The sequence below is a fragment of the Molossus molossus genome, unplaced genomic scaffold (genome assembly GCF_014108415.1).
Source record: "Molossus molossus isolate mMolMol1 unplaced genomic scaffold, mMolMol1.p scaffold_m16_p_18, whole genome shotgun sequence".
NCBI classification, from domain to species: domain Eukaryota; kingdom Metazoa; phylum Chordata; class Mammalia; order Chiroptera; family Molossidae; genus Molossus; species Molossus molossus.
The window spans coordinates 52,023,535-52,036,313 of NW_023425353.1; positions in this window are offsets into that span (position 1 = coordinate 52,023,535).

The window sequence follows — 12,779 nt, forward strand, 5'->3', positions numbered from 1 at the left end:
AAACATTCAGTCCACAACAATACCTAATCCCTCAACTAAATGCTATGTGGTATCCGGAAACAGAAAAAAGACATTAATGGAAAAAATGGTGAAATCCAAATAAAGTCTGTAGTTGATACTCAAGTACCAATGTTAACTCCTTAGCTTTAATCATTGTACTATGATTAGGTAAGATGCTAACATCAGGGAAGCCGAGTAAAGCATATGTGGTTACACGGATGCACATCTAGAATCTCCAAATGAAGAGTTAAAAAAAAAGGTAAACACAAATAAAAGTGAAAGTACACAAATCAGCTGTAACACTTGTGGAAAACAAGCCTCGATTCTGATGGTTAGCAATAATGTAAAAATAGCGAAATGTTCATCAAGGTGGAAAAGAGAACTCTTTGACACACCGTTGGCTGTCTGAGGCCCAGCTTCACTCTTGCCCAAGCGGATCCACTCATGTCAACACCTGAGCAGCATTTGTCCCCTTGGCACACAAATTTCTTATTTTCAGTTATTTGATATCTCACAGCTGTAGTTAGTTACAGTTTTATTCTTAGCTGCTATGATTATTTGACAACAATTTTATATAAAAGATATTTCCCCTCATTCTTCTTCCTTCCTAGAAATCTCTTTTGCTTCTGTCTTCTCCAACAGTTTCCCCCATAACTGTATCACTTTCTCTCTTTCTTTCCTTTCCATACCTCCCTTCACTCCCTTTACCATCTCTTCTTCATATGGTTTGGAATTTCTAAGAGAAACAAGGGGGCCTGGTGTGTCACTGTTTTTTATACTCTAGATAGCAACACACAAAACCAACGCCCGCCCCTTCAAATTTCCATCCAGAATTCGTCACTGCCTTCTACCTAAACGTTTACAAGAGCATCTCAGCTCAGGATGAAATGTGCCCCAAATAGTGTGCACTCTTGACCTCAAGCAGGTTTTATAACTTTAAAGAAAGTTTATAACCAAACTTAAAATGTAGATCAGATAAGTATACAGCTTGGTAAAGGAAGTGGATGTGGAGAGCCAGAAAGTTAATAAAAAGCAGAGTGCATTTGTATAGACTATCATTTGGAAAATAAATAGCTCAACCTGGATCCCAAACAAAACTAAAATAATAAAGGTGCCGCTGACTTGGTGAAAATGTTCTGGATCTGGTTGAAAGGAGCATACCTATTAATTGAATCAATTCCTTACTTTTATTTTGGTCTGTAGAATTAAAAACCTCTTCAACTTATTGGGAGTTTTTGAAGCTACTTCTTGCCACGCACCCTGAGCATTATGAAATACTGTATAGATCCTAATAGCAATGATATTTGGGTCAGTGTCTACTATGTAATCTGTACTTACATGCTCTGCCTCCAACATGCCTAACCATTCCTCGGAAATTATAAAACCTTCTTTTGAAGTGGAGATGGAACAAGCCATCCCCTAGTACTAAAACAGAGACACAAAACCATAATTATGTGTAGAGTATAAAATAAATATCTTTTATTTAAAGGACACAAAGATGAATAGGGAAATAGAGGAGAACTAATTTAAGGCCCTTATACTCACAGAAGTTACTATTAACTGTTCATTTTTTGTTAAATAATGAACATAGAAAGAGATTTGAATTTCTTACTTCAGAGTTACTTTCCTTTTTTAGGTGCACTCAGAGTCTTGAGGGTTTTTCTTATCCAGGTGACAGAGTCAGCTTGTGGATACATGGACTTAATGAGTGCTCCCACTTTAAAGAAACAGAAACCTGAGTGCAAGCAGAAATAGATTTAGTTTTAAAGTGAATTCTGCAGGTTTGCTGGCTTGCCCGACAAGATTTTATTCTCACAAATGTTTCGCTGGGTTCTCAGCCTTGACATGAAAGGGAGTCGTGCATGTCCAGATGCTGGCAAATGGGAGAAGGCTGCCCTGGCAGGATGGGCCAACTGCTGGCAGCTTGTTTTCCTTTCCACACTCCTGGGGGCGGGGGTGAAGAGGTAATGGTGCTCATGGGTCCTGTGCAGAGCCATCGAGAAATCACGTCCCCCAGAGAGTGTCTGGAAAAGGACTATGTCCAAGAAGTACTGGGCTGCTCGGGAAAGTTTGCAGGCCTCAGCAGCCAAGGAGAAATTGAATGTATACATATTTTTTTTTTTCCTACATTTTCAGTTTAGGTTTTACTTTTTTAAAAAAAAGCAGAATGAGGTCAAGTTTATTCAGATAATATCATGGCTCTGGATGCCAGTACCCCACTGTTAGAAATAGGTAAGAAGCACAAACCAAACATCTCAGGGTGCACACTGGCTAATGTCACCCAAACGAGCAGCCCTCCTATCGCCTTCTTGGGGGATGCTGCAGATGCTGCAGAAGTGTGGGGGTGTATGCATGTGTGTTTGTGCATGCTTGTGCTTGAGTATCTGCCACAAACCACCAAGGAGGTGACTGAGGACCAGGTCCCTTGGCCACTGAGGACACAGCCAGGCCCTTGGCTGGGAAGGTGGTACCTAGAGAAGCTTGCCCAGGTTCCAGACTGTCACAGTTCAGGGAGCCTGGGGCAGTCACAGGGCCCAACCCAGCTAGGCAGCACCCCTTCCAGCAGCCCCGCTCAAGTCTTGGGGCCCAGGAATGGGGAGCCAGGAGGTCCCGAGCAGAGCGGCTTCTGACTCTAGAGATGGAGAAAGCCCTCTGACAACACACACTCGGGTGTGAAGGCCACCGCTCACTGCCTAATGCTGTCCTTTCTCCCCAGAGGGGAGAAACACCTGTGGCGCAGCATCAGGTCAGCAAGGGAACGGACCAAGGGGCTTTTCCTTCCGAAGTAAAATGCGGCTGTGAGGAGCCCGTGGGCTGGAATCTGTGACAATCCCCAGCTCTAGCTGACAAGCAGGTAAAATAAAAATTCCAGTAAGAATACAAGGTACTGATAATGTTTCTGAGTGTATGAAATAAATAAGTTACATGTGTTGGTAAGTTTCTTAGATTTGGTCTGGTTGAATCTTACAAGTTTCATAAATAAAATTATAAATCCTACAATTTTCAAAAACTTTTGTGAATATGCCAGCATATATTAAAGAAAAATATATTGATCACCGACAACACATTGTGCTCAGTACACATGTCTCAGCTCTGACTACCATGCAGAATACCATAAACTGGGTGGCTAAAACAACAGAAATTATTTCCTTACATTTCCGGGGACTGTAAGTCTAAGATGAAGGTTCCACAGGGCTGGTCTCTATGCCCAAAGGAGAGAGAGACATCTCTAGTATCTCTTCTGCCTCTTACAAGGCCACTGGTCCTATTGAATTAAGGTCCCACACTTATGATCACATTTAACTTTAATTACACCCTTAAATGCCCTATCTTCAAATACAGTCATATAGAGGGTTAGGGCTTCAACATACGAATTTAGGGGTGACACACTACTCCTTACCAGCACATATAGTGAAAGAAGAATTTAGAAGAAAGAACACATCCTGCCTTCAAACATGCCAAGTTTAGGATCAGACCCTGCTACTGACAAGGGTATCTCTAAGTTGTTTTCCACAGAAGAATGTCCTATGGGCAATAAAACACAAGGAAATCAGATTTTTACTATGCTCCATCGTTGTACAAGCAGCCCAATCCTTGGATTTGAAGGTAAAGAACTGCCATTACTTTGCCAAATGTTTCAAACCACCCTTAGTGTAATTTGGCCATTTCTCTACCCAGCCAAATTCTGACATGCCAGGTCGGTACTGTATGTTGGATATGATAGAACTTCATCCCCTATCCTGCATCCTGCATTCTCTTCTGGATCAAAAGCAACACTGTAAAACTCCACGTACATGCTCAGGTTATCCTACATAAAGGACAGTATTCCTGGCCCCACCACATGGATTAAGTGTTCAGTGCTGAACCTTCTCAGCATTTCACCAAAATACACTATCACTGTGTCTGGAACAAAACTGCTGAATCACGACTTCAATCCCGTGATGACGTTCCACCTGGGAAGCCACCTTTTGCTTCACAGATTTACTTGACTGCTGCCTTTGCCCTCGGGTCTTCTTTTCTAGCAGGAATGTGAAAGTTTTTAAATTACAATTTTGCAGTCACACAAAACGGAGAGGCTATAGTTAGCCAAAAGGAAGTGAAATACACAGAGGCACTATGTAACCATAGACACCTTGAAATCTGCCTCAAGTGGATAGTAAACATTTTCGTAAACAAGTAAAACTTTCACATTGCAAACAAAGCATCAGTGGAAATTTCCTTTTATGGAAAAAAACTTTTGAGACACTGTCAGTGTTAGGTGTATAACCGCAAGTGATTTTCTTAGCCTTTCAGAGCTTCGATTTCCTTAATAGTAAAATGAAGTGGATAATAGCTACTTCATAAAGCAGTGGTTCTCAAACTTTGACATGAACCAAATTACCTGGGGAGCTTACTGAAAATGCAGTCTTAGACCAGGCTCCAGACCTACTAGGTAGGTATTATTGGGGTTTTGTTTGAAAAAAATATTATTTTCAGAAATAAATTAAATGAGAACATAGGAAGCACCTGTTCTCATTCCTATGCATGAGTAGTAATTACTATTTAGAAACCCTAATCATCCAAAAAATCAAATCTGAGATCAAGAGATGGTGGCTTACTTTCAAGACGCATTTGATCAAAAGAAAAGAAAAGAAGAAATTAAACTAACAAGTCTAAGTGCAAATAAACTAAACATAGACTAGTCTACACTGGAACAAACCATGCAAGGTACAAGATTCAGGCCAGTTACCCTGCTCTCTTTTAAGAGCTTCAACATAACTGTCAGCGCCACAGCCACCTAACGGAGACTTATTATACATAGGTGACCATGCACTGTAACATGTGACCCTACAACTGGAACCACAACCGACGAGACCAGAGAAATATGGCAGGTCTAAGTGTATCCAGTAGTCTCTAGAGTGAATGACCCAGTACAACGGCCCAGCGGTGGGGAAGCACCCTACCCAGGAGGCTAACTTCTTGATTATCTGTCTTAGGAAGCTTCAATCGGAGCCATATTTGAACCTGAAAGGGATGCTAAAGCAGTTCTCCCTCCACCCACATCCAATGTCTTCAGATCCCTCTTTACTGTGTACAAGTGCTTCTGCTCCAAGCTTTCCCTTCCAATGACCAGACAGCCAAAAGTGTCTAGAAGCTCATGCATCTCCTTGGACTTTAACCAGCGACTGACAGGTGTGGGAATAGGAATGCCTACAGTCTTTGGTTCCTGGTTGGACGTCAGAGACATCACTTACACTCCCAAACTCCCCCACTGGGATTAGGCTAGAGGACCCTCCTTGGACTTTGCTGAGACTGCATCCTTACCGGGCTTCTTCCCTTTCCTTGAACTTCTCAATCCCTTACCAGTTTCTCCTGAGAGCACTTCCTTAATAAATCATGCAAAAGCTCATCTCAGGATCTGCTTCCGGGGAAACTCATCTAACAGATGTGCAAATATTTCCTGAGAAGCAGAGATATGTTCAAGAGAGGGTAGTAAGCAGAAGCCCCAAAGCAGCAGAAGCCATGAGGAAGCACCTGTGAAAGGTCTTTGAGAACAAGAATGGTGAGTGAGTTAAAGGGAGGCAGTCATGATGGGAACCAAGACAGAACAGTGGAGTCAGCATATGAACAGGGCACAGTGTAGGGAGCTGCTGAGTGCATGGAAGATGACAGGTCATGCTACTGGCCTAGCAGAGTTTTGTTGAGCCACCAGAATTGCTGTGTGTTCCAAAACAATTTCTTGTTTTCTATGAGGTCTAGCTCTGCAGCTGCAGAGATGTTTTCCGGTCTCTCTTACTCCTGTGCATCCTTTTAATAACCATTACCCAGTAACCCAAATATATCTCTGCTCTTTAAAAACTGAAAGAGCCTAAGAAACCCCTACTATAAGTAGTAAAATTATCACCCCAATCATACACGTGTTAACAGTACTTTAGATGTTTAAAATCTTTTTATAATTAATATATTCCTTCAGCTCCTCTTCATTGTTGTAAGTTTTTGCTTTTTTGAAAGTGTATTTTCTTTTTGTCTGTTTTTTATTTTTTGGTTAATTTTGTTACCATCAAAATTATAATGTAGTTTTTAATTTTGTAACTTCCGGCTAATGTGCCCTCCATTCTTCATTGTGTAACTAATTTAATAACCAACAAAATCTCTTCCAATTCCTTAGTAAATGAGTTTGTTTTGTGTGATTATGTGGAATGCACTTCTTCAGCATAATATTTATTGTACCTAACTTTAAAATTAAACATTTGAGATAGCAACAATTTATAATAAAAATGCATACATGAGTATTGAAGGTCAGAGAGAGGCCCTATTTCAATTTCCTGTTTTTCTGACACATGTAGGGTGAAATAATAGCATCTTTGTATTTTATAAAATTCTTCTTTGAACTTCACTCTGACTTATTTTATTAGAACATAAATTAGCCCTGGCCGGCTTGGCTCAGCAGTTGGAGCATCGGCCTGCGGACCAGGAGTCCAGGGTTCGGTTCCCGCTAGGGGCACGTACCAAAAAAAAAACCCAACATAATTTAATAAATTAACTTACAAATATGATGTAATTATTGATTCTGCGATTTCTCAGGTTAATATACAAACAAAACCCCAAATGTACAGGCATAGGTGATAGTACTTCATCAGAAGCACTGTTAATTGTAACTGAAATACATTGAAAGTAAATATTATTTGCAATTAAAAAAGAAAGAACAAAGAGAAAACAAACTATATATATATATATATATATATAGAGAGAGAGAGAGAGAGAGAGAGAGAGAGGAAGAGAGAGATTATTTGCTGAAGTAACCGATTCACTCATCTATAAGGTTCCCAGGAAGAGATGATAATTACTTATCAGGAAGGCACAAACTTCAAGACATTAAAATGAAACAACCTTTCTATCAGGGGAAACATTTGCTAACAGTTACTTACTTTATCTTTAGGAAATTTGTACTTGAATTTTTTTTTCTTTATTGATTTTTAGAGAGAGAGGAAGGGAGAGGGAGAGAGAGAGAGAGAGAGAGAGAGAAACATTAATGAGAGAGGACATCGACTGGCCGCCTCTTACACGCTCCCCACTGGGGATTCGGCCCATAACCTGGACATGTGTCCTGACTGGGAATCGAACCAGCGATCTCTTGATGCATGGGTCAATGCTCAACCATTGAGCCACACCAGCAGGGCTTGAATTTTTTTTTTTTATTTCCTCACCCAAGGATATGTTTTTATTGATTTGAGAGAGAGATCGATGTGAGAAAGAAACATTGATCAGTTGTCACCCATATGTACCCCGACAGGGAACTGAACCCACTACCTTTTGGTGTACAGGACAATGCTCCAAATAACTAAACTACCCAGCTAGGACTCTACCTGAATTTCTTAGTGCACCATAAAAAACAAATCCCATCATTACCTTACAGGTACTTCCATGAAGTACATAATCTAGAACAGATAATCTAGGGAATATGCTAAATTGAACAGTAGAAGAGTTTTGTGTTTTTTTAAGAACAGATTCACATGAATTCAATAGGGTTGACCTCATTTTCTGAGCTAACTTGCCAATAAAACTATACGTTGTTTCCGTAACATTGGACTCCTCCAATAATTACACTTAAAGATAGTCAGTGATGGCAATTCTGCCTCGTTGAAGACGTAAAAAGATTACTTTAAATATAAAATCAAGTACCCCTAGCCTTATTCATAAAGGAAATGCAAATTAAAACTATCAGTTTGCACCTCACTAGTTAGGAAAAAGCAGAGAGTTTAACATACTCGGCTGGTGAGCTCTAGGAAATGGGCCTCTCACACATCCTGGGTTAGGAATCGGGGTCCAGTTTAGCCGAGTCCTCTGGCTCAGGGTGTCTCACTAGAAAGTAATCAAGGTGTCACCTGGGTCTGCAGTCATTCCAAGGCTAGACTATGAAAGGATCTGCTCCTAAACTCAGTCTTGTGGCTGTTGGCAGGCCCCAGGTCCTTACAGGCTGCTGGCCAGAGACAATAATGTCACAGGGCCTCTTTATGGGGCTACTTACAATGATTGTTTGCTTTTCTCAGAGTGAGAGCTGAGAAAGACAGAGAAGAATAGGAGAGCAGAGGGAGAAGAGGACAGAAGAGGAGAGACACATTTTTATTACCTAATTTTAGAAGTGACATTCCATCACACTTGCTGTATTCTATTTGTTTGAAATAAGTCACTAGATCCAGCCCACACACAAGTGGAGGGGATTCACAGGGTATGAATACCAGGAATCAAAGATCATTAGGAGCCATTTAGGAGCTGCCTACCATACCCTCTCTCTGAGGTTTCCTTCCCACCTTAGCTACCTGCTAGTTTACCCAGTGGATATTTCATTGAAACAACATTCTTAGTAGTGGTTGAGTTGAGGCAGACACTTCCCAGTTTAAAGAAATGGAGAAACATTCAGATGGGAGGATTATCTTAAGATATCCAGGAAGGCTGCCCTGGCCCGTTTGGCTCAGCGGTCAGAGTGCCGTCCTGCGGACCAGAGTTGCAGGTTTGATTCCAAAGGCACGTACTCGGTTTTGGTTCGATCCCCAACACATCGATGTTTCTCTCTCTCCCTCTCTCCCACTCTATCTGAAAATCAGTGGGAAAATATCCTCAGGTGAGGATTAAAAAAAAGATATCCAGGGAGATAAATCTCATAGCCCTTCTGTCATTGTTCTAGACATGGAAGTAATCCCAGTAACATTGTCAAAAACAACACATATCGCATGCCTCCTCTGTGCCAGGCACTGTTCTAAGTCATTTTCATGTAGTAGTAGTAGTACATTTGCCCCTTATTACAACCCTAAAAAGAAGGTGCAATCCTTATCCACACTTTAGAGGTGAGGATACCAAGGGGCAGAGAGGTGAAGGAATTTGCCAAAGGTCATGTGACTTAGAATTAGTAGAGTCAGGATTTGATCTCTGGTAATCAGTCTCCAGAGCTTGTGCTCTAAACCACCACTCAATGCTGCTTCTAGGCAGCATGCCCAGGATTTCACGAGTTCGTAACTCAGTTTCTCCCTCTCTGCTTCCCTTTCCTCTACTGGGTCTACAGGTCATCAGGCAGGTACTCTGACCGATGCTTGTCAGAAGGGGACAAGATAAGAGTTGAGAAGTTCCTTAGTTACCAAATATTTATAAATGCCAATTATATGCCAGACTCTGGCAGCTTCTTATTGTGGTATGTTCAGTACTAGGGTCTGCATCATATTGCTTGTGTTCCTGAGAGAATCTCTCAGCCCTGTGCCATTCCTGAGACACCTTATCAACACTTAAATATTTTCTTGACCTTAGTGGGAAATGCCAGGGTCTGAGGATCAGTCATTTTGTCTTTTCTTGGTCCAGTTTGGTCCTCTGTGTGCTGTCAGAGCCAGGCTTCCACAAAGGGCGGTTTACACTTCCTGCTTGCACATCCTTTGCTGCCAGTCCCTCCTCAACTGCTTTCTGCTTTCTACCACTTCACTAAAATTGACCTTGCTAAAGAAACTGGAGAACTGGTTGCCAACACACGGTACACTTTTCAGTGGTGTCACACTTCACTATTCTGCACTCTGTGTCACTGCTGGCCTGACATCACTTTTTCTTTCTTAGCTGCTGGGACATCACCTTCTCTGCTGGTTCTCCTATCTCTGTGGCCTCTCTAGAGCAGGCTCCCTTACAGACACAATTTTTAGCTTCTTGATTTGGGAGTTCCTTAGGGTTCTGTCCTCAATCCTTCTTTCGTTCTCTCTAAATTTGGTTCCACCAACATTTCATCCATGGCTATGGCGTCCCAAATTTTTATTCCCCCAAGCCCTATCCTCTTATCAGATCTCTTTATCAAAGTGCCTTTTAGCCAACTCCTCTTGGATGTCCTAAAGAGATTTAAAACTTGAGATGTCCAAAGCTGATCTGAGCATAGATCATACTTTCTGTTTCTGTGACACTACCTCCATCCAAATGGCCAATCCAGAAACTCCAGACTCATCTTAACCTTGACTTATTTTATTTTACCCCCACAATCAATTTCTGGATTCCACCTTCTTGATAACCTCTCCTATCTATGCCTTCCTCTCTGGGCCCCAATGTCCCAGTTTTAGCATCCAATGATTTTGCCTAAACTTTTGTAAATGCCTCCTCACTGGTCTCCCTGATTCTACTCTCACCTTTTCTAGTATATTCTTCATACTGCCATCAAGGTATTTCCCGTCAATCAACTCTAATCATTCTATTATTGTTCAAAATGTTTCAATGGCTCCCCGCTGCTTAAAGGTTAATACTAATAACCAGGCAGACAAATTCTTGATAATATGGTTATCTTCCTTTCAGCCTCATCTCCCAAGACACTCTCATTAATACTAATAAGGTGTATTACTCCCAAGGACTTCCTTGTTCCTACTTGGAATCCCCCCATCTCTCTCCTGGTGTGTGTGGCAAACTCCTACTCATCCCTTGAGTTTTAGCTTAAATACTGCTCTCCTTAGAAGTCTCTTAGGTACACACAGGCCCACCATCTGCTTTGCTCCTGATGTCCCACCACTGTGCTCATCAGAATGCAGAGTTTATGTTTGACTATCTGACTCCTCGGAGATTTAAACTCAGCAAGAATAGTATAAGTACTTAGCAGAATCAAGAAGTGCCTAGCCAGGTAGCTCAGTTGGTTAGAGCATTGTCTTGATGTGCCAAGGTTCCCTACTGCACCCCAGTGCCCACAAAGTGCTTGGCATAAAGGAGCTCAGGAAATACGTGTTGAATGAACAAGTGAGTGAGTGAATAAATGAAGACCAAGAATAACAGGGGTTTTCCCTACTGCTTTTATCTCACCATTACCCCACATTTGTATATGTTCCATAACAATTTTTAAAAGTATTTTCAGTTAAGCGATCTCATTTGATATTAACAACTGACTTTTAGAAAGGTCAACCCATTAAAGTGACTTGTCAAATACATGGCTAGTAAGCAACAATGTGGGACCAGAACCAAGTTTTATCACTTTTCAGGCCAGAACTGGCCATTAAGCAATCAAAGGAAGCAAAAGAGGATAATGTAGAACTTAATGGGAGATCTATATAAAAGACAATAAAATAGAAACAGTCAAATAAATTGAAACAAAAACATAAAATAAATGTTATTTTAGGCTGATAGAACTTTGGTTCATGGTACACAGGCACAGATATTCTAAATGATGGCATTTTAGCATATATGGTTGTGCCTCTGAGAAAGAGTGTGTCGCCTTTCTCATACAACAGGGCTTAGTTTATTGTAATAATTCTCATTAAAATTTTAACAGTCAATAAATGTCTGCTATTAAATTGTTAGTGGGAAAAGCCTATTTCTGAAAACCTTTTTTTATCCTTTCCTTAATGAGACTATTTATTTATTAATTAATTTATTTATTTTGTAAGGAACGGAGAGAGGAAAGTTAATCACTTAGCAGGTTAAAAGAGTAGCTGTATCCATTAGAATCAAAGAGCAATCTCAAACGAAATATACTGTTCATTTATCTAACATTTTGAAAAGACCTGTTATTTAAACACAATTTCTAAATGTGTCTGAATGTTCTGAACGTTATATTATGTGAATACATACTAAGTCAAGTTGTTATTTACCTAATAAATGGATAATTAACTGTTAATTTATATGAAGAGTTAATTATTTACTGAGTGTTAATTACACTGAAAGCTCTATGCCCTTCACGGAAGGGGCTCATATCAGGGCAGTTCTAGGGTTCCTACAACTCCACTTTTGTTTAAAACTTGTTTTTCCTTGAGTTTAGTCTACCGGGTCGCAATTTCTTTTTGAAAGGAAAGTGTAAATATACAGCCTAGACGAGCAAAAACCCGTGTACAGGGATCTTAAGTCCGTTATTTACTGAAGAGAGAATTGGGTAATAACTGAAAAGTCCAGGGAAAGTTGAACAGTTTCATTCGTTTGATGTAACGCATGCAGCCGTTAAAATAAATTCCTGCATTTGCTCGTATTTCCAGTGGACAAACATTATTTTTGCAAGTAGGAAAATGTAAGAAGTGAAAAAAGCGAGACAAAGTCGCACTTCGCCTGCCCCCTCGGTCTTTGCGGAGCTAGGGGCTGTCCGCGGCTCCGAAGTTTTCCGCACCTGCAAACTGTCTTCCCCAGCGATCTCGCAGGCAGGACGCCGGGCGCACCCCGTGGGGCGGACCGCGGCGTCGCTACGGGTGGCTCACTAGCTGCTCCGGGTGCGGGACGCCCCGCGGCCAAGCCCTGCCGGCCAAACACGCGCGGCGAGAACTAGTGTAGCGCGCCTGCGCGCTCGGTCACGTGGCGGGCGCTCCGCGCAGAGCGGGTTAAAAGTCGCGACCGCCGCAAGCCCGCGAGTTCCCGGCCGGTGGGCTCAGTTCTCTCCGTGTCCTTTCAGCCGATTTTGATGGAGGTCGCTCAACTGTTGTTGATCTTTCCGACCCTCGGCCCGGCTCAGCTCCATACGACGAGCTGAGTTGTCTAGCACCCTTCTGCGCCGACGACACAGGAGCGCGAAACCGCGTCTTTCAACTGACAATGAAACCGTAGCCTCACTGAACGGCCGCTCCAGGCGAATGGGCGCGAGACCGGGAGGGGGTGGGGGACGGTTGGGCTAAGCCCCGCCCAAGCTTGCCTCCCCATTGGCGGGCTCCGCGGTTCTGGGCCCGCCCCCTAACGGACCTGTCGCATTGTGACAGGTGGAAAAGCCAGTTCCTGTTGGGTTCGGGGCGGAGTCAGAGGTTGCCTGAGCTCCGCCCGGGCTCCAGGGGGCTCCTCCTCCTGTTCCTCTCGGCGGGTGTGAGGGAGAATGTCATTGC